Source organism: Ambystoma mexicanum, chromosome 14 (genome assembly GCF_040938575.1).
Source record: "Ambystoma mexicanum isolate Mex_15411 chromosome 14, UKY_AmexF1_1, whole genome shotgun sequence".
In the NCBI taxonomy this organism is placed as follows: Eukaryota; Metazoa; Chordata; class Amphibia; order Caudata; family Ambystomatidae; genus Ambystoma; species Ambystoma mexicanum.
The window spans coordinates 216994581-217020709 of record NC_090940.1 but is presented as its reverse complement, the minus strand read 5'-3'; the positions used below and the strand labels follow the sequence as shown (position 1 = coordinate 217020709).

The window sequence follows — 26129 nt, the reverse complement described above, 5'->3', positions numbered from 1 at the left end:
TATGAATGCATTTACATAATTACTCTGAATTGATTTCCTATGTTGGGCTTGCGTGTACAGTCACACCCCCCCCCCCATTAATTCTCATTACTCACAGTTTGAGGCTGTTCAGGCTTCTCCTAAGGTTCTGGGCTAAAACCCAAAGAGGAAAACGAGGCAGAGGGCGTAACAGAGGAAAACTGGTGGGAGGCCTTGGCAGAGACTTATCAATTGACACCAGCCTCTGATTGAGTCTGTTATTTGGACCACAGTTTACTTTTCTGGGGGGATATTTACAAAACATGGTTCTGAGCATTTTCTCCTAATATATTTTTTTGCCAGAGATATCTAGGGACATTTTATTCATACCATCCTAAAATGATACTGGGAGGGCGTCCTTTTCAGTGGTGTTTGAGTTGCCCTATATAAATTGAATTTAAACAAGTTCTGGTTGAAATATGGGTGACCTGAAAGCCACTAGATATATCATGTTTGGCCTGTCGATGATGCATGGCCTGCTGGCTTGGTCTGGGCTGTAGAATGGAACCCTTGACAACAGAATGTTAGGCATCGATAGATATATTCACTTTGGGGTGCTGGATGCCCCCAGAAATTAGTAATGTAACGATTTGGGGCAGATTGTACATGTTAACATATAGGATTGTACATGTTAACATATAGGAGGTCACTTCAAGAAATGGATGTGTTAAAGGTGCGGTCTGCCTTGATGAGGGTGACAAAAGTATCAAATTTTGATGATTTGAACTACTTTTACAAACAGCAAACACACCTCAATTGTTTCATTCAATGGATTATGCCATGCATTGCCATGCATTGTCTATCTCCAGAATGATACCGTGCAATCACAATGAATAGACCTGTGAGAATGTTGTTTTGAACAGAAAAGGCTAGCTGATTTTGCTAAATCTGGATATAATTTTCCTTAATACCAAAGAGAAGTTGGAGTGTTCAGCTAGAGAGGTGATTACTTTAGAGATACTGTTCTCAACTTGCTGGCCAACTCCACTCTTCCCCTTCCGGGTTTGATAAATTCATCACCATTAATTTGTGTAGCAATCCAGGGTACACACTAAAGAGCCGCGGCTCAGTTATGTTATTGACCTTTTCAATAACCTCTTTATCCAGTGCGATGTGCTTTCCATCATTTGTAGTTTATTCAAACATTTAGTTCATCAAAGTTATAGCGCTACGAACCCTCGGGTATCTGAGCGCTGCTTATTATTACCCCCAGGGTGTGGTGCTCATTTATTGACCTCTGAAGGATGAAAGGCTGAGTTTGGCCCTGTTGGTATTCGAACCTGCGTCAGCAGGCTCTGCACAAATGTCTAAGTGAGCACTCTACTTGCTGTGCTATCAGACCGAATGGTATCACCCAAGAATTCTTGTAGAGAATGACGCTTAATTCATCAAGGTGGATAAACATTGTAGTCCAGTTTCTTTACAAATACCAAGACAAATGGTTGCACTAGCAGCATTTGGAATTTTCGAAGGCGTGAACAAACAAATAGCTACTTCCATAATTTCTCTTTCGAAGACCGTGCATACTCCTACGTCCCATCCCCTTTCCTCCAAACTTATGGGACATTCCTCCATTCTGTGGGACGGGACCGGAGCACTTTGTAAAAAGCATAACAATTTTCAAAAATATATCCTTCCTCTCTTTTTACGCGGGGTACCGCACTCGGCTGTAACCCAGCCCAGCGCATCGCCCATCAGTCCTTTTCTCCGCTCGATAGGGACTGGACTTACTTGCATCTTCGAAAGATTTTTTTCCTTCCAGTGCCGTCCTCTCCTGCTCCAGCTTAGTGGTCGCGAGTCCGTCTATGCTGTTTCAGTTAGATTTTCCTACTTGTTCTTCATGTCAGGGACGCTTCGCTAGGGCGGATCCCCATCCTCTTTGTTTAGAGGGCTTGGGTCCGGACCACCGGTGGGACTCGTGCTTTTAATGCGACTTCCTTTCGGTCCGGGCGCTTCAACGTCGTTTGGAGTGGTGGGAGGAAGTGTTTCAGCGCGCTCCCCCATTGCTCTTTTATACTTTCATCGACGAAAAGAAGAAACGCCCAGTGAGTTCTTTACTTTTTAGAGCACCCCGGCCAGGGATCTCCTTCCCGGGGTCATCCCAGTCCAGGAGGAGCGTCAAAAGCTCTATTACCGGGGCTTACTCTGAGGTGCCTTCTAGGCATAAAAAGTGTACTGGAGTTTTCTCTGAGGGCCTCCGTAAGGGGCCTATTGACACCGGATTACTATCCGAGGCCCCTCCTGTGGCGGCTATTTGTGAGCACAGTTCTATTGTGGCAGCGGGTACCGGAGCTTGCTTTGCGGTCTCCTTGGCTGGAGCTTCCTGTAGAAACACAGCGGTACGCCCTGAGGCCTCAGTTGAGGCTGTTGGTACCGAAGTTTGAGGCCCGTGGTGAAGGGGCTTTAGATACCAGGCTCGGGTCCGAGGCCCCTCGTTTGGAGGCTAGAGTGGCCAACAGTTCTGAGAGGCCTGTTAAGGTCTTGTTGGTGAGGTGTGTTCCTCATCTCTCCCGTTCAAGCGGTGACACCAGACCTGTTGAGGGGGCACGGAGTGAGGTCTTGAACTGGAATTCTTCTGTTACTGGCGGTGCCGAGGACCTTCCGTTGAAGGCTTTTCTGGCTGTGAGCATGTCTCAAAAACATTCTAGGCCACGCAGTACCGGCTCAGGCGAGGTTCCTTGTATTAATGATAAAATGAAGACCCCTGACCCACCTGTGGAGATCCATGTCTCACTTCAACACGTGTCTTAGTTCTCCTCAGGTGCTGACAAAATGGCGGCTGCTCCCGCCAAGACTCCAGTGGCCATTTTGGATACCTCCCTTACAACTACGCCATCGGCTGTAAGTGTGGGGAGTGGATTTTCAGGAGAACATCGATTTCCTTGTGCACATCCTTTTCATCCAGTTTGACTGGAAAGCTCGGATGCCCCTACCGCACAATATCTCGCTTCCTGCGGGATCTGCGCCCTTGATTTATGTGGACACCAGTGGGGAAGTTCCCTCTTGGCAACCCCTCTCCCTTGCGTCCCTGGAATTACTCTGCTCATGAGAGGCCTCCTCCAATCGGGCCTAAATCGGCAGAGGACGTCATTTTCAGCAAGTTTCAATGACTTGTGCATTCTGACCCCATGAAGGAGTATTTTAGAGGCTTGTTTAGGGGGGGTAAGCCCGCCTGCGCCTATGGTCCCAGCTGCGGCACCTTTGGTACCGCTGGTGCCGCCTTTACTGGCTGGATCTCCCCGAGTCTTCCTCCCTTGACTCTGTTGTCCCCAGTGGACAAGTCTATAGTGGTGCCTGATGCAACTCAGCCTGATCCGGATCTGTTGGACGCACAAGAGGATCAGGACAGCGAAGACCAGCCGCTCTCAGAGCCTTTCACGACCGGGTGCTGGACTTGATGTGTCTGTTGGATGTTCCAGTACCCGAGGCACCGCTCAGCAAGAGGGCGTGCTTTTGGGGGCGTTCACCTTTTCTCCTTCGGAGCGTGCCGGCTTGTTCTTGCAGAAGGACGTTTTGGCTGAGGTCTGTAAAGTTTGAGAAAAACCACACTCTGGGCTGTTTGTCAATAAAAAGATTGACGCGCGTTATAGGCTCCATTCTTCGGAAGAGGTGGCTTTAGCATTGTGTCCGTCCGCTCCTCCACGGTAGTGTCTGCTGCCACTTTACAATCCAGACCTGCTGCATCGTCTTCCACAATGGCTACACAGGTTCTCGCCAAAGAGGACAAGCTTCTTGACTCCTTGGGAAGGAGGATTTTCGATAATTCAGCCCTGCAGTTACGTCAAGCGAACGCAGAACTGGTGTTGGCAGGGGCGAATATGAAAATTTGTAAAGGTCTGTCGGAATTTGAGGAATTTATTCCCGCTGAAAAGCTAGAGGATTCAGAGCTGGATTGTCAGATGCTAGGTTCCTGGCGCAGGACATGCTGGAGGCCGCGGCGCATCATGTCGACATCTCGGCCCGGGGCCTCATGCTTGGCGTGGACACCTCTCGTCAGGCTTGGCTGCACGCCAACAAGTTCTCTTAGGAGGTGCAGGATAAGGTTTTGGACCTGCTTTTGATGGCAAGGAGCTTTTTCATTCCACAGCAGACGCTGAACTGACCAAAACTAAGGATAGCACTCAGACCGGCAAGGCTTTGTCGGTCCTCGTGAAACCGCCTTTCAGGGCACAGAGAATGTCCTCGCAGCCTCGGCCTTCCTCTGGTTTCAGAGGTTTTCTGGACTGAAAGTCCCGCAGGGTTGATACCCCATCGGGAAATTCCCACCGTAGGCAGCAATGGAGCCGTTTTTTCTCTGGTTCCTCAGCCTCCTCTTCAGGTTCAGGTGGCGCCGCCACTGAAAAACCAGCTAAATGAAGTTTCTCTGCGCTCGCACGAGACACCGGTGGGAGGACGCATTGCGTCTCATTGGGAGGCGTGGCAGACCATCACCGAGGACCGGTGGGTCTTGTCAGTCGCTCGGGCGGGCTTCCGCTTCCCCCTTCCCCCTACCCCACCCATCAATCTTCCCTTCCAGCAGTCTGGGTCACCCTCCCTCTAAGCCAAGATTCAGAATTTACTGGGGAGCGAGGGGATGGCTTCTATTCCTGGCTGTTTATGGTGCCCAAACCCAACCTGGCTGGCCTGCGCACCATCCTAGACCTTTCCCAGTTCAATCTCTCTACCCCAAGAGAAATTCAAGATGATCACGCCCGATCAAATAAAGTCCTCTTTGCAGAAGGGCGATTGGCTCAGCATGGTGGACCTTCAGGATGCGTAAATGCATATCCTGATCTGGAATCCACATCGGAGATAACTACGGTTTTTCATGGGGGAGGAGCACTTCCAGTTCCGAGTGCTCCCTTTTGGCCTCAGCTCGACACTGCGTGTCTTTACGAAGATGATGTTGGTTATTGCAGCTTATCTTCAGCTTCAGGGTATCCACGTGTATCCATATTTGGACGATTGGCTTTGCACAGTCGTTGTCCTTTGAAAGGCTCGAGCAACCTTCAGTCTCTCCAGCCCTTGCTCCACCTTGGGCTGCCAGTGAACTGGCGGAAATCCTCCATGACGGTCTCTCAGAACCTGATTTTTGGGGTTTTCCAGTGATCGATCTGTTTGCGACCCAGGAAAACGCCCAATGCCAAGATTGCGCCTCCAGGTACCCCCAACCGATCCAAGGGGAATGGACTCTGGATAACATGGTCAGGGAAATTTGTCTACAACCCCCCCCCGCCGACTCCTCTTCTCCACAAAATGCACCAGGAACCAGTCACAATGATATTGGTGGCCTCCATGTGGGCCCGCCAACCCTGGTTCGCTCAACTGATGGAGATGTCCCTATCTCCTCCAGTAAGACTGCCTTGACCGTACAACATGTTGTAGCAAGACAAAGGGGAGACTCTTCACCCATGCCCGCAAACATTGAACTTAGCGGCCTGGCTCCTGAGGTCCTAGAATTCAGACACCTGCAGATCCCTCAAAGATGTATGGACATCCTCAGGGAGGCAAGGAAACCTAACACTAGATATTGCTATCCTAGTAAATGGAAGCGGTTTGTCATATGGTGTAACTCAAAGAGCATCAACTCTATCGAATGCTCTCCCACTCACATTGTGCTATACCTAATTCACTTACTTGACTCAGGCCTAGTCTTCAACTCAATAAAGGTGCACCTCGCGGCCTTTTCAGCATATGCAACATCACAACAGAAAGTGTAATGGTGGAAGATACCAGTGATTAAGGCTTTCATGGGAGGGGTAAAAAGAATTCACCCTCCCATTTCTAACCCGGCTCCCGGATGGGACCTAAATGTGGTATTAACTAGGCTTGTGGGCGCTCCTTTCAAGCCCATGCACAAAGCAAGTCTTAAGAACATCACCGTCAAGACTGCTTTTTTAATAGCAATCACCTCCATTAGGAGGATAAGTGAACTGCAGGCACTCTATTCTAGATCCCTTCGTAACAGTTCACAAAGACAAGGTGGTTTTGCGCACTCACCCTAGATTTGCACCTAACTTAATTTCCAAGTTCCATGTGAACCAGTCAATAGAGCTACCAACGTTCTTTCAAAATCCCTCAAGCCTGGGAGAAAGAACCCTGCACACACATGCATGAACGCAGAGCTGTCATGTTCTATATGGAAAGAACTCATCCACTAAGGAAGACTAATCAGTTTTTCGTGTCAGTGGCCACAGGACAAGAAGGATATGCAGTCTCCAAATCCACTATTTCTGGATGGATTGTCAATTGCATTACACTCTGCTACCATCTTGCGAAGAGAGAACTGCCCTTCAAGCCTAGAGCACATTGCCCGCGAGGCACTGAGGTGCCCATAGCATTCATTGCAAATGTTCCCATTTAATCCATTTGCAAAGCGGCAACCTGGAGTTCTGTACACACCTTAACAAAACACTATTGCCTAGACACTCATTCTAGGTCTGATTATCAGGTGGGACAGGCAGTACTAAGACATCTTTTCACTACTGTTCCTTCTCACAACCCACCTCCAACTCGGGGTACTGCTCGCTAGTCTATGCACAGCATGTGATTCTAAGCATATTGACAAACATCAGAAGACATGCATTACTTACCGTAAAAGCATTTCTGATGGTTGTATTTGCGTACATTCACATGCGCCCACCCTTCCTCCCCGCTCGAATGGAAGGAACATGGATGTCTTAGAACTTTATCTTTTCTGTACTCACTCACGATAGTCATAAGGCTCTCTCTTGGCAGAAAAAATACAATCGGAGGGACCTCGACGCGTGAGATCTTGGGTACACTACACGTCACGTAGGGATAGTATAACAGGCACAGCCATGTCGACGTTCCCTTTCGATTATCTAAAGACTAGATGCAATACTCCGCTGTTACCACTGGAAGTCGGACTATGCACAGCATGAGAATCTAAGCAGATGCAACCATCAGAAATGCTTTTACGGTAAGTAATGCATGTCCTATCATCCGCATACAGTGAGACGATAGACACGTGTGAGTGAAGAGTAACCCCTCCTATGGGCGTGATATTCCCTTAGGGCACATGCCACTAGCTCAATGGCTAGGGCGAACAGGACAGGGGAGAAGGGGCAGCCCTGTCTGGTACCCTGAGATGGATGGATGAATCGGATCGGACTGGACCCAGCTTGTGTACACCAGGGGTAGTGGGGCCATGTAAAGCAATCAAATCCAATGTAGGAACATAGTACCCAAGCCGGCCCGCCGGAGGACTTCAAACAGAAAAGGCCATTCGATGGAATCAAACGCCTTTTCGGCGTCAAGCGCTGCCACTGTTATTGGGAATTCAGGGTTCACGTTGTGCATCAAGGTGAACAGCCTACGTAGATTATTATGTGTGGAGCGGCCTTGTATGAAGCCTGCTTGGTCTGGGAGGACCAATGCAGGCATATGGGGTAGAAGTCAATCAGCAAGGAGCTTTGCTAAGATCTTGTTGTCAGCATTTACTAATGACAATGGCCTGTAGGAGGAGCACTGTCTTGGGTCCTTATTCGTCTTGAGCAATACTGTCACCAAAACCGTCCTAGTGGTTTCAGGGAGCACCCCTGTTGAGCTAGCAGCCTCAAACATGCTGCATAGATGGGGGACAAGAAGGGAAGGGAAGGGAAGGGGAGGCTTTATATAGCTCGGCAGTAATACAGTCGGTCCCTGGGGCTTTGATGTTAGGGAGGGACTGAATCACCTTAATAAATTCCTCATCTGTTGGGGGCTCGTTTAGTAGAGAGCCCACTGCTGGATCTAGCCATCCCAAGGCAACCCTAACAAGGTATTGGACAATGTCATCATGCCCTGCTGTACACTGGGACGAGTATAATGCCACGCAGTATCGTTGGAAAGTATTGTTTATCCCCTCAGAGTCCCTGGTGGAGTCCCTCTCGAGCTTTTCGACCTCTATTATGGGTTCTAGGTGGTGTTCCTGCCTTATGGCCCATGCCAAAGTTCTACTTGGGCGGTCTCACTCCCCATATCCAGCGGCCGCTATTGGGTCGCTCAAGAATCTCTCCTCATCAGCCATCAACAAGCTAATCTCTTGTTTCTTTTCCTCCAGACGACTTTGGAGTGCTGGGGAGTTGTCCTGAGCTAGGTGGTCCTCTATACTTTTAAAATCCTTTTCCTTGTACGTAATAGACCTACGGTGCACTTTAGGACCCCCCCCCTCCTCTTGGGAAATACACCAGCCCCGAATGTACACCTTAAACGTTTCACAGACTACCCTGGCATCTGGGACTGAACCCGTGTTTATTTGGAAGAATTCCAAAATGGCTTAACGGATATCTTCCTGAAATACCACATCCTTAAGTGTCTGTGCTCGGAATCTCCATCTGGGCTGTTTGGGGGGGGGGGAGGGGAGGTGAGGGGATGGGGCTGTGAACTGCACGAGGACTGGGGAGTGATCGGATAGGGTTCGAGGGAGAATCGACGATGTGGCAGACGCTCGGGTCAGCTCCGGGAACATGTGGACGTAATCAATTCTAGAGGAGCTCCAATGCATGCTCAAATAAAAGGTGAATTCATGGCTGTCTGAGTAGTGAAGGCACCATATATCGCTCAGAGCCTAATCTGCACCCATTTTCTTGCTGCCGGGTGAGAGAAGTCTGCACCGATATGGACCTGTCGTGTGACAATGAGGGCCAAATTAATGTCTCCCGGCCACACTATCTTGTGTCCAGAGAACATGCGTAAGTGCTGCGAACAGGACTGGAAGAATTCCTGGCAGTCATAGTTGGGGCCATATATATTTATAACTAAAATAGACCACCCCACAATAGACCCCGCCACCAGGACAAACCGACCCTCAGCGCCTGTGACCACTTTGTGTAACTTGAATTCCAGTGAGCGATGGATGTATGTTGCAACCCCACTAGAGTGAGAGTTATTCGATGACCCGTACCTGGGGACCTCCCACCCAGCCAGAGCGGGGAGCCTCTGTTTCCTTCCCAGGTGAGTTTCTTGGATCCAAAGGATGTTTACATGGTGATTCCTGACATTATTTTAATCTTTTTCCCGTTGTTGAACCCCCGGATGTTCCATGTGGCCAAAGAAATGACCTCGTTGGAAGGGGTTGAAGCTCCCTGGTTGTGTGTCACGTCAATGCTGGACCAAAGGAGGTGTCTAAGGAGTGTGTCTTAAGTAGGCAGATTGGCATATAGAGTGATGATAGTTTAGTGAAGATCGTGTGCGCGTGGGATCCTGAAGATCCGGACACAAGTTCCCTCCCATCCCTGCCCCCTGAACCCTGTTTACCTGTACAGTGAGTTCGTACTTCAGTGTGTGGCCCGTAAAGCCAAAATTGGCAGTGCATAGAAGGCATTTCCCCTTTTCCGCACCCCAGTAGGCGCGGTGCACCATTACAACAAGAACCTGAAACTTCTCACTGTCCCCCCTGCCACGCCAGAAACCCCAATCTACCGGCTGAAATAACCCACGCCCCTCCCACATAACATTGTAGAACAGCTCCAACTGAGACAGGTTTGCCACTGGGCATGGGGGGGGGGGGCTGCTCGCGGCTGCTGCACTCTTAATGTCGTGAGGCTGGTTACCATTCCTGTTATTCCTCGTATACCCTCCGCAGATGCTGGATAGCTCTGAGAGTAGCAAGTCCGAGGAGGGAAGGGAGAGTCGGCCAGCAAAAATAAGTTTTTTGATATTGTTCGGGATCTGCTCAAGGGGAGCTCCCGGAGGAGGCTCCCGAATCTGGGAGATCCATGGTAAAACGCTCCGCCTCATCTGAGGATGTGATGAAGAAACAAAAGTCTTGCTGCCGTGGATGGCTGGTTCATGATCCACAATTACAGACTTAGTCTCGATGTAACTATTCGACGACCGTTGCCTGTCTCCAGGAAAGAGTTCGCCCATCTGAGGAAGTGACTTGACTTTCATCGACCCCTGTTCAGGGGTAGCCCCGAGGAGAGGCCTGGTAGCCCCTCAGCGAAGCTCTCCGCTGCGGCCAGTGACGTGAAGAAGAAAGTCTTGCCATCATGGATGGCCCTGAGTTTCGCTGGATATAACATGGCATAACGTACACCTTTCTTCCTTGGGATATTTTGGTGTTTTGAAATGGCTTCCTCTGGTCCTGCACCTGCTGGCTAAAGTACGGGAAAAGGCGGATCGTAGCAGAACCCCATCTCAGAGACTTTTTATTTTATTTTTGTTCTTCTCTCTCGCTGCATGCAACAATATATCACGGTCTCGATAGTTGAAGATACGTGCTATAATCGCCCTCTCAGGGGCACCTGGTGGAGGTCTGGTCACTAGTGAGCGGTGGGCTCGTTCTACCATGAAGAGGCTTGTGACAGGCGGGATTTCAAGAACCTCCAAAAGGAGTTTCTCCACTAACTGCTCTATATTTTCAATTGAAGCGCTCTCGGCAACCCCAGTGATCCTTATGTTATTTCTCCTGGATCTCCCATCCAGGTCCTCGTTCTTGGCCACTACCTTTTGCATAGCTTGTTTAAGAGTAGCCACCTCTCGTTGAAGCATAGTAATGTTATCTTCCCCAACTCTGATTCTGTGCTCAGCCTCAGAAAACCTGCCACACAGTTTTTCTATTTGAACTGCAGACACATCCACCTTGCAAGTCAACGCGTCAATTTTAGTGCTGAGACGGTCCGTGCTGCCTTTCAGTGCCAACAAGGTCTGATTGAGAGCTGAGATATCCAGCTGTGAGGGACCAGGGGTCTCCTCCTGTTGTGAAGGGTAACGGTCTGCTCTCGCGTACTGCTCCATCATAGATTGTTTCTTCTGGTTTCCCATCCCCTTCTGATGGCCAGGCGGTTGCTATGGGCGGGAAGGCAGCAGAGGGTTATCCTGCCCACGCCCCAAAGCTGGTGTAGGAAGATACCCTGTATTATGATGCTGTAGGCCCTTCTGTTGGTTTATTACAAAAAAACACAAAACAAAAGGGGGTAGAGGGGGGCCTGGCCCCAGTAGCAGATTGATTTGCAGGGCCAGCCAAACCCAGGTCAATAGGCAGGGGTTCACAAAATCACCGGAAGGCTGTCTGAGAGAACCATTGTAGCCGGGGAAGGTCCACGATAATAGAAACAGGCTGAAAGGAGATCCCAGCCCTGCACTTAAGATCGGTCCCCTTGGCGAACCATGCAGCACCCCTTGACTGTAATGGCCCTAGTCTGTGTCCACACCTTCAGCCGGCCAAACCCCCCATCAGGGGCACATTTATTCCATGTGGTCCAGAGATTTGTCAAACGCGGACACGCCATGCATGTAATGCAGCCAAGGGCTCTGGTGGAGGAGGGTAGGGCACCTTAGGTCAGGAGGATCCCAGCCCCACCACAGGCTGCAATGCTCCGCACCCAGTCCGGAGCCAAGCACAGACCAACAGTCCGGTCGCGGGGGAAAGCTCCAAAGCTCCCGCAGCATCGGCCCCCCATCCGCGCACTAGACACCTTCCGTCAGGGTTGAATATTGCCCTCGTTGTGTAGCCGAAGAATTCTTCTGACTATTATACCCCGCTGGCTGGAAATAAACAACCAGTGTAATCTAGTAGCCAAAAGATAGGATGCCAAACGAAGACCAAGATGGCTGCAGTACTCAGGATAAGGTGCGCCGACACAGGAGTGTAGGTAGACTGGAAGCGACTGCAAGGAAAGTGATGTAAGTTAACCACAATCCGTAACAGTAATACAGTGTAAGCAATAAATAACAAAGCACTGACCTTTGAGTTAAGAACTCTCAAACCCAAGAAAATGTGCCAACCAATCTACCAGTTTTACCCCTGTGGATAAGGAAATACAACAATAAATGCTAGCGAGTGGAATTGGCAGGCTAATGATTACCAAAAGTGAATGCTCAAAATACACCCTTACCGTGAAGGAAGCTGTACTGGAGCAGCTGAGGCAACAAAGAGTCGATGGTCCGTAGAGGAATGCAGGGGATCCAATCAGAGCCTACCCCGACGGAACGAGGACGCTTAAGCAGAACTCACTGGCAGTCTCAAGTTCAAAGTACACACAAAGTTTCAAATCCAAAGGCAAAACCACAACCAAAATCCAAAAGTATCCGTAAGCCAAGGTAGTTCAAAGAGAAGTCAGTCACAATCCCAAAAAGCCCGCAAGATCCGAAGAAGTTCCAAAGAGGCTTAGTAAGAGAAGCAATCCAAAAGGCAAACAAACGTAGGCTAGTTCAAAGTCTGTGGACGTTCCGAGGTCAAAGCAGTACGATGAAGGCAGCAAACAAAGTCCAAACACCAAGGATGAAGAAGACGGGCAGAATCCAGGGACAATCCGAAGTCTGATACACAGGATAGTAGTTCCAAGAAGGGTGGGGAAAGGGAGGGAAGGTTCACAAGAATCACGGTACAAAGTAACGCCACTGGAAACCAGGAAGTTCAGAAGCACCGAGTGATTCCCGGCGGCGCTTATTAAACAATCACGTGAGCGCATAGTGATCGCGTGAACCAACTAGCAGCATGCCGGAGGCGGGGCAATGAGGAAGTGACGGGACGCCAGCGTTGCCAAGCCAACTTCCATGCACTTGGTAGTTCTCGTCTTAAAGTGCCAGAACCTTTCTGAGCACGGCTTCTCTTGCGAATGAAAAAGGGGGCCACAAATCTTCTAGAGCCTGAAGCTTTATTCATGACACCTTCACTGCCTCATCGGGCCCGCCACGCCACTGCAGGGTGACCTCCAGGCTGTGTGCGTCCCATGTCTGAGCCCCCGCGGGTCCAGGGACAACCCCGCAGAGCCTCCAGCGCCCCATGCGAAAATGAAGTGCAGTGTCCAGCCGCTGCCTCCAGTCGGATGCTTCAGGGCATCAACACGGCAGGAGATGTTGGAGGTCGAGGACCTCGCCACGCAGGTAAGGACCGACCAGGGCCGCAGGCAGCCGGGTTCGCTACAGGTGCTGCAGCCGGTGGGGGATGGGCCCTGCTGCCATGCAGGCTTCCCCAACGATGCTGTTTAGTATAGGAAGACAAGGGCCTCTGGAGTCCGCAAGAGTGCCCATGGGTGCAGCGGATGTTCTGAACAGCAACAGCTCCAACCTCAAACGGAGAATGCAAACAGAAGTGTCAAGTTATTCCCATATATTACGGCCTCCGACGGAGCTCTCTCAGGCGGCGGCCATTTTGTGTGCTGCACAACAGCGCCCCCGACTTGACTCATTCTTTATCCAATGCCCAGGAGAATGACTCCTGGTGTCTTTAACATAAGTTGACTTCCTTCTACTAGTGTTGCTTGATTCAGATCACAATATTGCCAAGGGGAATGACTCCCTTCCGCTGGCGTCTGTATCACAGTTCTTGGATCGATACCAGGAGAATTACTCCCTTCTCCTTGTATTACTTGGTGCAGTTCTTTCTCACTGTAGGGGTTCCAGACCCTTCTATGGAGGCCAGTGGTTCCTCGTTACCACTATACCGAGGAAGCTTTCCTATCATGCTTTCCTGCTTACCCAGGCCCTTCTCTGGTGGTCAGTGGTTTCCTCATTAATAATGTGTCGAGGAAGATTTCCTCTAATGCTTTCCTGCTTACTGTTGGGGTTCCAGAACCTTCTCTGGTTATGCCCATTAATATTCCTGCCAATACTGGGCTAGGGAAAAGCCACCCTTGCCTCTGTCAACCACTGGGTCCCCTCCGGTTTTCATATACCCCCTCCTCCCTCTTACAGGGCTTTGGTATGTTGCTGGGACTTCTGGGACCGAGGCACACTTCTCTGGCTCTGTGGGCTTCTCTCATCTGCAGTTGTGGCTTTGCAGCGTCGACTTGACTTCGGAATGCGGCCTGCCTTTACTCTGCGGGCAGTATCCTCTTGTCGCTGTCCGCTTCGCAACAGCTGTCGGTCAGCGTTCAAATCTCCGGCACTGGAGACTCCGGATGTTGGCTGCTTTCCCCAGACTGGCTACTGCTGCACCTGCCACCACTGGGCTTCTCATTATAGCTGCATTCGGCTCCACGTCTGGGCTTCTCTGATCCAACAGTCATTTGTTTATTTGTGTACTTTGTATCCAGTTCCTCTCATGTAGATTGCACAAGTCCTTCTTAGTTTCTTTGTGACTAATCCTCATGCCTCCTTGGCGCCACCTCATACCAGTGTTACAGTCAATGATTTTTGTCTCCTGCATTGTTCCTTGTCCTGATATTTTTGGTCTTAAGCCCTATATCACAGCAATACATAGGCTTGCTCTCAGTGTGGTCACTCTGGACATTAGGGAGGGCTAAGGAATGTTGGGGAGTAGCTACATTCATTGGACTGTGCGCCGGGTGATCGCCCTTCTCCCCAGAGGAGGAGTCCCTCCCCATGAGGCCCTCCCGTATTATGCCACATATAGGGGGACTTTTGGGTAGCGGCCACACCTCCCTAGCCTCATGGAAAAGCCCCCCCACCCCGGGGAGAAATGACTACACTTTGTGAATCATTACAATTCTCTGCTGCTACAGTTCAACTCTTTGTGCACAAGACAGTTGATATCATATTCCCCCTTATTCACCGTCTTCATCCTTGCTATTCTTATCGTCGATCAAATGGTAATTCTCTTTTCTCCAGCATTTGATCTTTCATGGATTCACATGCTGTGAATATTTCCCCGTCGTCAGGCTAGGAAACCTCCGGAACTATAACTTAGCGTTTTCCTATGGAAAACTTTGACACTTTAGTGTCCTCTCAACATCCTTTTTGGGTGCTTTAGGCCCCACCAATAGGACGTCTGGTATAAATAGCCGTGCCCTCCGGCTTACCTTCAGATTTCAACTGTCTCCAAACTGTTGGGATCATCTCGTGTTTCTTCGTGTTTTTTCACGTGCGTATGGTATAGTGAGCTAGGATGTCGTCTGTAGCCCAGGAGGTCTCTTTTTTTTGGCGTTATGCTACCTGCAGCTTGAAGAAGGTGTACTAAGGGGATGCTTATATGGACTGTCTTTACTGTCTCTACCCCCATCACTCGGCGGATACCTGCGAGATATGTCAGGGTTTTCTGCAGAAGACCTTGAAAGACAGTAATCAACGGCTTATATGTTTGCTTAATGCGGCACGTACCTGGCTTCTGAGGTGAGTTCGGCCCGGGGGAGCCAATCTTCAGGAAGCGCGGAGAAGTATGTGGAACATCGACGAGCTGCGTCGGTAGAACCTCCGGCAAAGAAGCATCGGGCCGCATTGCCTGCGTCGGAGGTGGGGGAAAGGTAGCAAGTCTTTGTCGAGGCCGCAGCAGTTGAAGGGCGCAAGTAGCTCTTTGTTGTCCAACCATGGTCAGTCGGACCAATCCCAGGGGTGTGGTGGTAGGCCTGAGAAGTGTGCAGTGTCGGAGAAAGTTCTGGCAAAGCCAAAGGAGTCTTCGTCAAAGCACTCGTCCACAGACTATCACAGGTCTTCGTTCAGTCGGGAGTCTTCGAAGCGCCGGTCCGGTTCTTCTGAAAAATCTGCGTCTCCGGTGAAATCGAAACCGCGGGACGTGGTTCCAACGACGAGGTCATTGACGGTTGCTCCGTAGTCGACGGTAGTGCTGCAGTCTAGGGTCCCGGTGGGGTCATCGGCGTCATCCGCCACGCTGACGGATAGTGGTCCGCTGCTGTTGTCGTCGACACAGATGGAATCGCAAGGGATATTGACGACGGGTGTGGCGTGGCAGTCCACTGCCTTTGAGTCTATCCTTCCTGAGAACTTTTTGCAGCAAGATCCTAGTACATTTTCTATTTCTTCGGAAGTGGAGGAGAAACAGGAGCCAGTGTTTGACGGTATTATCTCAGGAGGATAGCTTAGTAGCAACTTGCTCGCCTTGGAAACAAGATGACACGGAGCAACACAGGTTCAATCCCCGCTTAGAAACCTCTGGGTATTAAGCGCGTTATAAATATCCTATCATATCATATCATATATCATATGTCTGCTCTTGGTCTGCAGAGTTTGAGGCCTTCAACATTGAGTGCAATGGAGGCTGGACCGCCCAGGTTATCCGCTGCTTAACCCGCAATCTCTGCTGTCGTTGCAAGTGCTGTCTACGCTTCAATCTTTGTTGGGGCAGCTGGATGCAAGGTTGCCTCCTCCTCCCCCGAGTCCGTCGGTGCAGGTGGTCAAGGAGTTGCCTGGTGAGGCACCGAGGAAGTCTCCTCCAGCACGGTTGCCGGTGGCGTTGGGCCGTCCACGGTCTCATCCTGAAGAAGGCGAGTAACATATTCCTTTTGAACCCCAGTGCCCCAAATGAGATTAGGGCGTAGATGGGTATACTAAAGCGGACCGATTTGATGGGTTGTGGTTTTTTTCTAAATTGGCTGCAGTAGGCTTAATTTTAAACATTTAATCATGTTTACAAGATTGTGGCAAAGAGTACTTCCACGTGGACATAGAGACAGATTTGTTCTGTCCTCTAATGTCTGGTTCACATCGTTAGCAAGATAAACTGATAGAAGGCTGACAGCAGTTTATATTTTAAATAATGTTTTAACTGTATGTTCTGTTTGCTTTTAGAATTTTGTTAATGTTCATCCAATCCTGATGAAGACACACATAATTTGTCAAGTCGAAACTATTTACCAACTGGGAAGCCCTTTTTAAAAAGAAGATCGATACTTACGGGCACCAATAGTCGATATTTTGTCTGGAATGAACTGTCAACAACAATGAAATGTTGTTTGGAACCATTAATATTATAATGGAAATTACCTGTAATTCTCTTAACATCTTAGAATATCTATACTTTTTAGAGATTCAATTAGTGAGTGAATGTATGAATGCATGATTAGTGGAATGTTTTTTAAGAATTGATTAAAAGGTTCTATGTTTTTTATACAAATCTAAATAAAATGAAAATGATTTGATTCGCATATCCTTCTGCCCTCGTTCTTCAGTTGTTCTCTTACTCCTGGCACCACTTTTGTTGTATTATGTCTCTACCTCAAGGCGCCAGTGATTATTGAGGTTCCCACCTTGGGTTTTGTGTATTGGGGTGTTCCATGCCATAATGTCGAAAGCATGTCTGGAGTTTGGACTGGCGCCTGAAGAGGAACGCAAGGACTGCTTCCTCTTCGACCATATGGCCAAGCGGAGTAAGGCGGTCTTCTCCGTGCCGATGCTCGACCACGTCTGGCAGGAGTGCCTGCGCACGATGCACCAACCGTTTTGCCTTGAAAAGAAATTCAAGGCTCTGGAGTCTACCCTTAGATACTTGGTGTCGCAGCCCACGCCCGAGTCAGTGGTGTCGGCGGCTGCCAGCCGTAAGGCCAGGAGCCAGAATAAATGCGTTGCGCTTCCGGACAGTGAGGCCAGGAAGCAGGTCGCTTTTGGAGGTCTTGGCGGTCAGGGCTATGACGGTAAAGGCTGCAAATTCCTTGGCGATCATGGCCAGATATGATCGTGAAATGTGGCATCGGCTGGCCCAGATTCTTGAACATCTGCCGGAGCTGCACTGAAAGGAAGCAATGCTGTTGGTGTGTGAGGGGGGAGGAGGCATTGCTGTGGACCTGACAGAGTCAGGTTTTAAACAGATTAACAATGGAGTTGTGTTTCGGCGCCAGGCCTGGTTGAAGTGCACTGACTTTTGCCCGGAGTTCCAATATAAGGTCATCGACATGCCCTGTGAGGGTTAACAATTGTTTGGTGAGAAAATCGATGAAGCCCTGAAAGGGATGAAGGAGGATACGGAAACCGATAAATCCTTGGTTTCCTTGCAGAGTGGGTGCTCTTTTCGCTCCTTTCTGGCTTTACGTGGAGCCTCCGGGAATGCCTGGTTTGCTTCCACCAGAGATCATGGTTACGGACGCTCCAGCTACTCCTCTCAAGGGTATCAGCGGTCTGTCCAGTCGGCACAGAAAGGCAGGCCGGGACTTTTAGGCTGAGCAAAATAAGAGTTTGCAGTCCTCTGCGTCTAAGGGGCGGCAAACAAAAACTCAACAATGACTGCCATATGGACAGTCTGCTGGGGGGCAGGGTCGCCATCCACGTTGATGAGTGAAGAAAGATAACATCAGATCGCTGGGTGCTGGACATGGTGCATCTTGGCCACTCGTTGGAGTTCCGGCGTCCTCCGATCCCTATTCTGCCGGTGTATGCACTGCAAGCGCATCTTCCAATCCTGCGGCAGGAGGTGGTTCTCATGCTAGAGAAAGTGGCGATAGAACCAGTTCTGTTGGCGGAGCGGGGCCAGGGGGTTTACTCCCGCTACTTTGTCGTGAAAAAGCCCAATGGCAAGTGGGGGCCTATTCTGGATCTTCGGGCATTGAGCAAGACTCTGCAACGCCTGTAGTTCAAGATGCTCACCGTTACAGGTGTCATCCGTTCAGTACAGCTTGGCGAATTCCTGGCGTCGTTGGATCTGCAGGATGCCTATTTTCACATCCCTATGCGGCAGAAGCACCGCAAGTTGCTGCGTTTTGTGGTCGCAGAGGAACACTTATCAGTTTCGGGTCCTCCCGTTTGGCCTGAAGTCTTCCTCCAGGACGTTCACAAAGTGTCTGGCGCCGGTGGCGGCCTTCCTCCGGAGGGTAGGTCACCATATACACCCCTACCTGAACGATTGGTTGGTGAGGGGTTCATCACAGGGAAGGGCACAAGAGTCTCTCGTTGCAACCATGCAGCTTTTGCAATGGCTGGGATTCGCCATCATCTTCGAAAAATAATTTTTGACACCATCCATGGAGTTGGTGTTTCTTGGGGCGCAGTTTCTTACCCAGAAAAATCTGGTGAAGCCTTCCAGCGAGCGTGTGGAAAAGTTGCGGGCCAAAGCAAGTGAGTGGAAAGAGGGCTCAGCTGCATCAGTCCGAGGTTACATGTCGCTGTTGGGTGCCATGGCTTCGTGTATCCCTCTTCTGCCCAATTGATGCCTCTTCATGAGGCCAGTGCAAGAATTCCTCACGGACAGAGTCGAGGATTGAGGTCAGACAAGTTGGTGGTCGACAAAAACCTGGTGGATGCCCTATGCTGGTGGGCGTGCAGGGCCAATTTGTGAGGGGGTGCCCTTGCTGGATCCAGAGTTCCACTTTACGATTGTGGCAGATGCCTCCCAGGTAGGGTGGCGGGCACACCTTGACGGCTCGCAAGTGCAGGGCCTGTGGTTTTGGGTGGAGACTCTGTTCCACATCAGTGTGCTCGAGTTAAGGGCGGTGCACTGGGCCCTAAAGTCATTTCTTCCGCCCATCCGCGGATCAGTGGTGAGGGTGTTGACAGACAATACCACCACAATGTTTTATTTAAGGAAACAGGAGGCCACACATTCCTGAGTCCTCTCCAAGGAGGCGCAGGACGTTTGGCATTGGGCTCTAGCTCAAGGAATCAGCATTGTCGCTTTCAATCTGCCCAGAGGCCTGAATATTCAAGCAGATGGGCTCAGCAGGGACGCCATCCAGCTGCACGAGTGGAGGCTGAAGGGGCAGCAGTTGTAGAGGATCTTCCGGCGATGGGGGCATCCTCTGTTGGATCTTTTTTCTACGAGGGAAAACAAGCAGTGTCTGGAGTTGGCCAGCAGAGGGGCTCTTCGCGTACGAGTTGCCCCTGTTCCCGCTCATTCGGAGGTCCATCCAGTGATTCGGGGGTACCAGTGCTCAGTGATTCTGGTGGCCCCGTTCTGGCCCAGGCAGACGTGGTTCTCAGATTTCCTTCATCTGGCGGTGGAAGAGCCGATTCGGTTGGGAGCGGATCCGGATCTCCTGTCTTAGGACGATGGCAGGGTGTTGCATCACGATCTGGCGTCTCTCTGCCTGGTGGCGCGGCTCCTGACCACTCGTAGTTCCGTCATTTAGGAATATACCGAGAATGTCGAAGGATTTTAGAGGCAGCGAGGGCTCCTTCCACGAATGTCTCGTATGGGCATAAATGGACGAGATTCTGTGAATGGTGTAAGGGTCGTCCTGGGGTTGAACCTTTTGTATGTTTCTCTGGCGCAGGTCCTCCCATACCTGTTGCACTTGGCGGAAGGGGCCTGGCGTTGTCATCCATTAAGGAGCATTTGGCAGCGATTTCTAGGTTCACAAGAAAGCTCCATGCTGCTCCTCTGTTCAGTGATCGTTTGGTGAAACATTTTCTGAAGGGGTTGTTTCGGACATTTCCTCCGGTGAAGAAGTTTGCACCAGCGTGGCGCCTTAATGTGGTCTTTTCGGCTTTGATGAAGCCTACTTTTGAACCCATGTCAACGGCTCCCTTGAAGGTCCTCTCATGAAAGGTGGCTTTTATGGTGGCTATTACCTCAGCCAGGTGGATGTCTGAATTGCAAGCACTAGTCATTGACCCTCCATACCTGAGATTTGTGAACGACAAGGTTCTGCGCCCACTAACCCACACTTTATCCCGAAAGTGCCAACGGCATTTCACAAAATTGCTTCTATTGCTTTACCCTCGTTTTTTGCTAATGCATCCATGCCAGCGGAAAGGGCCCTGCATTTTCTTAACGTAAAGAGGGCCCTAAAGTTTTATCTGAATCACACATAGGACTTCAGGAAGTCACGGCAACTGTTTGTGGCATATGGAACTTCCAACAAGGGGCTGGCCATCTCCAAGCAAGGACTTTCCCGATGGGTTTCCTCTACAATTTCGTTTTGCCGCGCAAAAGCTGCAGAGCCTTTGATGAGTACTCCTAAGGCCCATTCTTCGAGGTCCACTGCCTTGGTGGACATTTGCTAGGCGGCCTCCTGGGTGGTGCCCCATACCTTGACCAGGCATTACTGTCCGGGGCAGCAGCATGTGGAAGATGTGCAAATGGGGCATGCGGTCCTCCAACGCCTGTTCCAATAAGGGAGGCCCGCAGCTTTGGGTTTTTTTTCTATGTGCTTTTTCACTTGATGGGTTTGTTGTCTCATGTATGTGATTAAGTACTGTTTGTTGGTTTGCCTGTCACACACTGCCACTAATTGGTTGTACTGCTGTGTAATCTATTCACAGCATGTGAATCCATGAAAGATCCAATGCTGGAGAAGGGAGTAGTTTCTTAGCTGTAACGCCATTTCTCCAGCGTTGGTATCTTTAATGGATTCACATGCCTCCACCGGCCGCCCCTGCAGGAAAAGCTGGGCTCGGGTTCCCTCTACTTTGGAAGTTAAAATCTGAAGGGAAGCCGCGTGGGTGGGCTATTTATACCAGACTTCCTATTGGTGGGTCCTAATTACCCAAAAAGGACGTTGATAGGACACTAAAGTCTCGAAGTTTTCCATAAGAAAATGCTAAGTTAAAGTTACTGGGGTTTCCCAGCCTGACGATGGGGAAATATTCACAGCATGTGAATCCATGAAAGATACGCTGGAGAAATGCAGTTACAGGTAAGAAACTACTCCCATCTAGTTCTTAACTCACTGAACCGAGTATGATGAGTTTCACAATGGGTTTTCTCTTCTGACCACTCACTGGGACAAGTAGACTGAGTCTCAAAGTATGCGTTACTCTCCTTAACTTCGGGCCGCTCACTGGGACGAGTAGGCTGTCATATATTGCCATGTTTCCTCCCGGATCTCCTGCCATCTCCTTTCCTTGATTTACATGGGTTGGCGCCACTGAGCATGTTTATATTAGTGGGACTGCATTCGTTGTCGGGACAGCTTGGTTTCTTCTTCTGTCTGCTTTGGACACTTCTCTGCTGCTCCGCTGCATCATGGTTCCAACGGTTTCAGCGTGGTTGTTGGACTCACAAGTCCCACCGCCCAGGCTCACACCATTGCTCTTGCCTGCTTCTCCTTCTTTGGATTTTCTTCCCCTCTGCTCGTCGGCCTCAGACTTCCTTGAGGCTTCCGGCCGGCGACACCTTCTGCCTTCCACCTGACTGAGGATCTCTCGGGCTGCTGTTCCAGTCACGACTGACTGATTTGAAGCTCCTGGCTTCGTTTCTCTAAGAGAAGTCCTTCTTCCCTTTTTATTACAGGTTGCTGTGTCCTCCCCAGAAGAGGATTGTAGTCATCCTCTGTTTAACACTCTTCATTCGAGGTTCAATCTTCTTCATCACAGTACTATTGGCCCCAGACCAGGTAGTAATTGTTACTCTTTCATCGTGCGTCTTCTTCATGGTGTTTGCAACATATTGTTCTTCAAGGGGAATCTGGAATCTTGTGTTAGAATAACACAGAGGTTTGGTTTGATGGCGTCCATGTGGTGTCAAAGGGAGGGTTTTAGGGAGTTCTGCTGCGCAACAGGAGTCCCTGCCCCTCAATGGGGAGTCTCTCCCTGCAAGGTGCTGCTTACCGCCACCTCTTGGGGGATTATTCCATAGCAGGCTCACCTCCCTAGCCACACAAGGAAAGGCTCCCTCATGGGGAGAAGTGACTGAATCCTGCGATTAGTTGCACTAAACAGAGTGACTTGTTGCCCTAGCATTTAATTTTGGAATACCTATGTTAGGGAGAATTTTCAGAAATGTGCTAATGCCTCTCCAGCTTAGATACCCCCAGCAATTTTGCTGGATTTTGAGTACTTGAATTTTTAACCTGGAGAGAGCGAGACCCACTCTCTCATGTATTTTAATGTGACTTTGGACTCTGTCTTTTGGTTGTGGAGGCTGACAAACTCCAAAGGCATCATTTTTTTACCTTGTGTCACAAAGGCAGTCTTTTAGATTTCCAAAGGTTTAAATACCTTCTCTTGGATAAACTACTGTTTCCAAGAGCAGTGAAGTGAAATTGACTTTGCTTACACTTGTAACTTTCTAGACCCAGCACACACTTTCTTATAATAGGGTGCCGGAGGGCTTATTTAGTGTTCCCTTTGTCTAGCTTCTCATGTAACATTTTTCTGTTACCCTTTCCTCGATGAATGGCTGGTGGCAGTGGTTTACTTTTAACTATGTGGTGTGCCTTTACCGCGGGCTGCGTTCGCAGCTGCAGTAAAGCACCCAAAGGTGCCATTTTTGTCAAAATGGCCCCGGTCTTCTTTTTTCACCATTTCTTTGTGGAAAGGTCCTTCTTGAGATTTACTCTGCGTGCCAAACCAGGTTTGGTCCCTTTGTTTGTTTTGCCTTTAGCGGGATCCACGAGTGAAGCCCACCTCTGGCTCCAGGTGGCGGGGGCAGGAAGCAAGGGAGGTGCCGAAACTCCCTGTGCATAGTCTCATAGGAGACAGGAATGCACTCTTAGGTGATTGGGTGGCTGGCTGTCTGGCAAGGATAGCCACCCTGCTGGGTGACTGACAGCAAGGCTGGAATGAATGGGAGAAATCTGCATAAAAGGCAAGGCTTTTCTGGACCGTTGGTTTGCCCGGTGAAGCCCTGCTGCTTTGCTGAAACTACAAATTCGTATCGACAGAGAAGCCCCTGCAAGGACGATTTCTCCTTTTTGAGTTGGTGGAACGAATCAACTCCAAGGTAAGCCACCTGGACATCCTTTTGGAGCTGGTTGAAATTCCACTGCAGTTGCTGCTGGAACCGAATAGCCAGGGAGAGGAACACCAGATTGTGTGCGTTGCTTTTAAGCTGGCCAAGAGCTCCGGGAAGATCTTCCGGACTCCCAGGAAGCAGGACTGACTGAGCCTGAGCCACCTCAACAGAGTGCTGGACCCCAGATGCAAGGAAAGTCCATCTCGATAGCCAGGAAACGCAGTGTTGCTATTTGTGGTAGATGCGAGGAGCTGTAACACCGAAGTGCCACTTGTTTGAAGATTTCCGGTTGTGATTGTTGACCGTCCCATTGCAGTGCAGGAGTCATCAGAAGTCCTCCCTTTTGTCCCCACGACTGAGGACCAGGAAAACCAGGATCTGCAGAGCTGCACAGGAACAGAAGTCATCTGCTGCACTTTTCTTCAACTTAAAGGTACTGTACAGTCTAAGAGAACTTACCTCTTGTTGTGTAACCTCACTTGTCCTCGTTGGAGACTTGTCTTGGTTGCATCTGTAGAGTTGCAAACAGCTTCTTTACCTCACAAGCCTAATCAGCTTGGGGCCCTTCTTTGATTTCTTCTTTTCTACAAAGACTTCGAAAACATTGTGCAAGACGTTTACTTACCTGCAAGAAGTGCTTCAGTTCACCTTGACTTTTGCTAAACTTGACATTGCTGGCCTTGCTCCCTTAATGAGACCTCTCCTCTGCTTATGTGTTGTGTCTTCCTTCTAGGAAAGGGTTAACTAACTTAGCATTGGGGGTTACCAAAAGTACTTACCTGCTTCAGAGTATTTGTGTGATCTCTTGTTATAATCATCTTTTTCCTTTAACATACTCCTAAATCTGATTCTAAATGCAACAGTGATAGATTAATGTTATGGAATAATTTCAGAGTAATTGAACCAGGATTTGTAAAACTTATTGAAAATTACAAGCTGTGTGTGTTTAAACCAGGCGATTCTATCATCAGTTGCTGTGTCAATAATTCCAATATAATATTGCAGCATAAAGAGTGTCCGAAGTCCCAAACCTTGACCCAAAATGAAGCAGCCATACAGAGCATACTGCCCCTTGCACTTCCCCTTCCCTCTCCCCTGTACTTGCACGTTCTGAGTGTCACTGGGCCTAGTAAGATCGTTGTCTTGTCCTCCCTTGTACCCATCCCTTGCCTCGTTGCGCCTTGGGGTGCGCTATGAATAAAATATAACATATATCAATCTGTCCTTAAAAACGCTATTTCTTAATGTACATATTGGTAACAGTTTTGTTAATGCCTAAGAGATATATATGAATTTATTTTCAATGGTTTTCAGCCATCCTCTTGTTGAGAATCTCCAGATCTCAACCCCTTCCAAGGCCGGTTCTAGCTTTTTATAATCCCTTTTGCTGAGGAGCCACCCATTTCCTGATGAAATGCTTGGATGGCTCCTAACGTCGGCTTCATCTTTTAATTGAAATGATCTGACCAAATTCCCTTAGGGAAAAATGTTAAACCCTATTAATCATAATTTGACAATTTCTGGTTCATTGGGGTCATCTTAGTTTAAACTGTGAATTGAGTGAAGGGACCTCTTCAGTTTGCACTTGAGTGCAAAAGGTCCTTTCCATGTTATTTTCTTTTTGCCTCCTGGTTGAAAAGTAAACAGTAAAATAAAGGCAGAATCGACACAGTACTTTATTTATCGACTACCTTTGTGGGAAAGTGTTCATGCCTCATGCAATTAATGATTGAGGGAGGGATTCACATTGGGATCTTAAGGCATCTGCCTGCTTCTACAAGGTGGAAAGTACATACTGGCAGCAATGCAGAAACACTTGGTAGGAAGAGTAGTAACAACTGATTGGACATGTAAAGTCCATTCTTCTCCCCAGCATGGCTTGATCGATTGTATCAGTAAAAATAGCTGTGAGATTTTTGCTGCCATCAAACCCACTCAGTCTTTAACCAAAATAATATGTTTAGGGCACCAAAGCTGGCCTAGAACCATGCTCTTTGATTTCTCAGTCAACCTAGAGCCGGTCATCATTACAAAAACCTCAAACCGCTGTATGAAGGACTTGCCTCCAGCTTGGTTTTAAAGAAACGCATCATCGGCAAAGAGGTAACAGCTGAGCGTTTCTGTTTTTAATGGTTGGGACATCCAGAGATACATTCACCAATTCCTATTTTTGCCTATTAATATACAGGATGAACAGGGGTGGGGGGGCACCAGAATGTATCCCGCCAGATTCTCAAGAACACTGGAAATGCTGAGGTATGTCGTCCAGATCTACCAAGCCTTGACTCATCCTGGTTGTTCCTTTACCTTTTTGGTTGCATTGACCTTTTTCAAATGCAGGGTTTATTTCCATTTTTCGTTTTACATTAAAAAAGAAAGCTGGGGGCAACATTGAACCTTTTTTGTTCTTTCTGCCAGTGGCTTTTATTGTCCCTTTTTTAGATGGTTATAAATCATTTTGTCAATAGGTCATACGTCTAACTATAAATACAAAAAAGGTAGCGGGCGCCTCTCTCTCTCGAAAGAATGCGGCATGATAACCTGTTCAGTGGTTTTTAACCACTTTGAGAGTGAGGTGAAGCTGTGCCCTTTTTGTATTTTTGGAAGGAACTTGGGGTTGGTCAACCTAAGTTAACTTTTTTGTATACGTCGTAGTATAGGCTGCTTAAAAGAGTCATGACTTTGCTGTTACTTTAGAAGTGTTCAGTGATATGTGAAGGGAGTTTGCCTGCCTCCATATTGTTTTCAATATTTGTGTGTATAAAAGGCCATCACTATTGACCAAAGCTGGCAGTCTTATCAGAATATTAAGTATACCATCGCTTTTAGATAGCAGATTGTCCTTTATAAGTTTAAAGTTATACATTTCAGGGACTGTGTGTTG

The 26129-nt window shown here is 49.0% G+C and overlaps 1 protein-coding gene across 1 annotated transcript in view; it reads left to right on the top strand.

The window, feature by feature from the left end:
- SOS2 (SOS Ras/Rho guanine nucleotide exchange factor 2) overlaps window positions 1–26129 on the top strand; it is a 1344468-nt gene that overhangs the window by 357323 nt on the left and 961016 nt on the right. The window lies entirely within an intron of this gene.